The sequence below is a fragment of the Panthera pardus genome, unplaced genomic scaffold, assembly GCF_024362965.1.
Source record: "Panthera pardus isolate Hobbes unplaced genomic scaffold, ASM2436296v1 HiC_scaffold_294, whole genome shotgun sequence".
Lineage (NCBI taxonomy): Eukaryota > Metazoa > Chordata > Mammalia > Carnivora > Felidae > Panthera > Panthera pardus.
In genome coordinates this window covers 182,344-185,829 of record NW_026526870.1, presented here as the reverse complement: position 1 = coordinate 185,829, position 3,486 = coordinate 182,344, and the positions used below count along the sequence as shown (strand labels likewise).

The 3,486-nt window shown below is 50.7% G+C and overlaps 1 long non-coding RNA gene across 1 annotated transcript; it reads left to right on the top strand.

Moving 5' to 3' along the window:
- Window positions 1-319: 319 nt before the first annotated feature.
- On the top strand, window positions 320-3,102 carry LOC128774122 (uncharacterized). The gene is made up of 2 exons (XR_008418539.1): window positions 320-577; window positions 2,340-3,102. It is a non-coding gene; the product is annotated as an uncharacterized LOC128774122 (long non-coding RNA).
- Window positions 3,103-3,486: the final 384 nt, after the last annotated feature.

Genomic DNA, 3,486 nt, shown 5'->3' with positions numbered 1-3,486 from the left:
GTTCACTTTTCAAGACTGGGCTGTGCTCCTTTCCAAGGAGGGCAAGGACATAACTTACAAAAGGAAAAATACGGGAGAAGCCCCTCCTCTCACAGCTGCGTTTCTGTTGCGCGAGTTCTCTTAAGGCACAGAGCTACTTTTCAGCATGTCACAGAGAGCGAACATGCAAGCGTGGCGTTTACGGCTCTCCCCCAAAAGTGATCTGTGACTGGATCCCGAGCAGACCTGAGCTTTATAGGGTGTCATAGGCTGTTGCTTTCCTAAATGTCACGGACATAAAACGAACTTTGTGGAAGCACCAAGTTCTCATGAAGTACTGATTCTGCGATCAGGCCTGGCAGCACAGGGATGGGGGAGGAATTGTCCGGATCCTGGAATAATCACGGGGCAGCACAGCCTCGCTCTGGGCTTCTGTGTCCTACTTGTTTACAGACTTGTCATCCGTTCTGCAGATTGGGCCAGCGAGTTGCTCTGTTGACAGCCAAAGGCACTCATGGAAAGACTCAAACAACCAAGTGTGACAGCACACGTGGGGTCACTCCGTCTACCATGAAAGTAGGACCCGTGTCTGCCTCAGGTGTGAGTCTTTGGATGGATCTATTTGTTACTGGAGGTGGTGGGGAGGATGGTGTTTGAGGGTTTTGTGGTTGCTGCTGTGTTGTTGAACTCTTTCTAGGAAATCATTGTGGAGCGATAGCTTTGTGTTAGTTCCTGGAAGGACATGACTAAGGACACTTGCCGAGGAATAGTTGCGGATCTGGGTGCCACATTTGTGGAAGGACTTCTACGCTTTGCAGTTAAAGATGCTCTCTTAAAGGAAACCAACTTTATTCTTACCTTTGGGTCAATGTTAGAGAGCAATATGTTGAAATTGGTCTGCAGCCCACTTGCATCAGAATCACCTGGGTTTGATGTAAGAAATGCAGATTCTGGGGCCTCACACCAACTACATCTCTTGGGGTTAGAGCCCAGGTGGTAGCTTCTGTGACCTCCATTGCTGACTCTAAGGCTTTCCCAACCTAAGAACCACTCTCTTTTAGTTTTAGATTGGGGATTCTTACACAATGATCAAAGAAGCCCAAACTTTTTCCTTTACTCCAAAGACTTTAAACACTGGACCGTGACCTTCTTGTGGAGACTGTGACTTTGCTCCTCTCACACACTCAGCCTAGAGACGGTGCCCAGATCAGAAATAAAGCAGGTGAAGAAAAATGTTTGATTTCTTTATACACGTTTTACTTTCATAGCCACCGAAAAGACTGTGTTTCATTTCCTCTAACAGACTCTGTCCACCAGTTATGTTGCCCAAAACATATCGCTATATAGCAACATAGAGAAGTACCTATGGTACATTTATACAGAAGGACACGCATTCTAAAGCACTGCGAAGACCCAGACGAGGCTTTCACACAACTGGGGGCCTCTCAGGTGCCACTTAAGTATGATCACTGGGTTATCTTACAGAGGACTCTCCATGGGCTTGGTCTGGCCACGAGTCCCAGGTCCCCAGACAGGACTTAGTTAAAAGGGGCAAGCGTAACTAGGCCGCGGTCATCGCCACACTTTGGAGGCCATAAACGGAAATAGGAGGCGCCAGGCTAAGCGGGACATTGCACGTGGGAAGCCACCACTTTCGCCACGTGGATTCAAAGCACTCGGGTGCTGCAGTGTAGACAGACGCCCAGCCCACGCTGGCCGGGCTGAGCTGGCCCCGAGCAAGCGTACATCTGGGAGTAGTGCCGGCTGAGCCCCACTGTCCCTCAGGGCACCGCTGTCACTCGTGTGCTTTAGAACTGCTGAGGAGCTCCCGTGTGGGGACCACGCGTCCCATCCGTAGGGAGCTGGGTCCTGTTTCCCCTGGGTGACCACGTGAGGACGGGCACTGAAGCGAGAAGTGGCCGTTGCGAGTTCCCAGGCCAGTGTGGCGTTTAGAAGCAGGGTCACAAGGCCCTGTACAAACCGTGCCTATTCTGGGCTGCAGGGCCGGGCCGAGGGCACCCTGGCTGATGGTGCTCTGATGATGCTCTTGATGGTGCTCTTTAACCACGGGACAGGCCCTCTGCCTTCTGCCCTCCTGCACCGAAGCGCTGTGGGCCTGGTGTGGGCGTCCTCGAGGCCACCTGCTCCTCCCACTTTGTCCTCCTCAAGTGGCCTCATCGGCCAATAAGGCCACAGGCTCCTCTTTAAAAAACAATGCCCTTAGCACTGGTGCAGTGCTTTTTAAGTACAAACGTTGAGGGTTTCCTTCTCCCAGTGTTTCACCCTGACTGTGGCTATTTTCTGTATTCCGTAAAAGTCTGTATTCAGAATCATTTTCCTACATTGATTCTAAACTCTAGGAGCCACACCAAGACAGACCCACAGGAACTGGATTTCTTCTCCTGCCCGAAACCAGAAAGCAACTACAAACCTCACAAGGAGAGGGAATGCAGATTTCCGAGACCCTGGGCATCAGGGTTCGAGGACTGCAATCCCGGACACTTGGAAACACACAGGCGAGCCGAGCCCTACCATGGCTCCAGTGTGCTGCCCCGAGAGACTTTCCAAGCAAGGAACCGGGAGAGGAGACTGAAGAGGAGCCCAGTGGACCTCGTGGGGTCGAGGACACGGAGCTGAGAGTCCACAGGACAGTGTAGAAGGGAGGACAGAGCTGCGGAAAGCCAACTAAGGAGAACTGCTGGGGCGCCCAAAGGGTGCAGCACAGTCCTGCTCTGTGCCTCCCTGGGAGCCAACTCCAGCAAGTCAGGGGCAATCCTGTGAGAAGATTAGAGGCAATAGGGCCCGGTTCTCACAAAGGGGAAAGAATTGCTCATGAGGAGAGAGATCAATCCTTTGAACAGAGCCCAGAGCTGACCCAGATGTGAGAACCACCAGAGAAGGACATGAACACATGTATTCTAATCATAGGTGTGCCTGGGAAGCTCACTCAGTTGGGCTTCTGACTTCTACTCAGGTCATGATCTGGAGGTCTGTGAGTTCAAGCCTGACGACAGGCTCTGTGTTGACAGCTCAGAGCTGGGAGCCTGCTTCGGATCCTGTGTCTCCCTCTCTATCTGCCCCCCTCCTGTGCGTGCATATGCGCTCTCTCTCACTCTCTCTCTCTCTCTCAAAAATAATCATTAAAAATGTGTTTTAAGTGATCATATTCCATCAGTTGAAAATGTTAAATAGATAATGGAAAACATAGAAAAGACCCTCTGTATCTTTAAGAGATGAAAATCATGGGGGTATCTGGGTGACTCAGTAGGTTAAGTGTCCAAGTCTTGATTTGGCTCAGGTCATGATCTCATGGTTTCTTCATTGAGCCCCACAACAGGCTCTGCGCTGACAACTTGAGTCTGCTTTGACTTCCCTCTCTCCCTCTTTATTTTTCCCCAACCCCCCCCCCCCCCACTTGCAGGTTCTCTCTCTCTCTCTAAAAATAAATAATTTTTTTTAAAAGGAACTCTTAAAAAAACAGAGAGAGACATGAAAACTACGATGTCG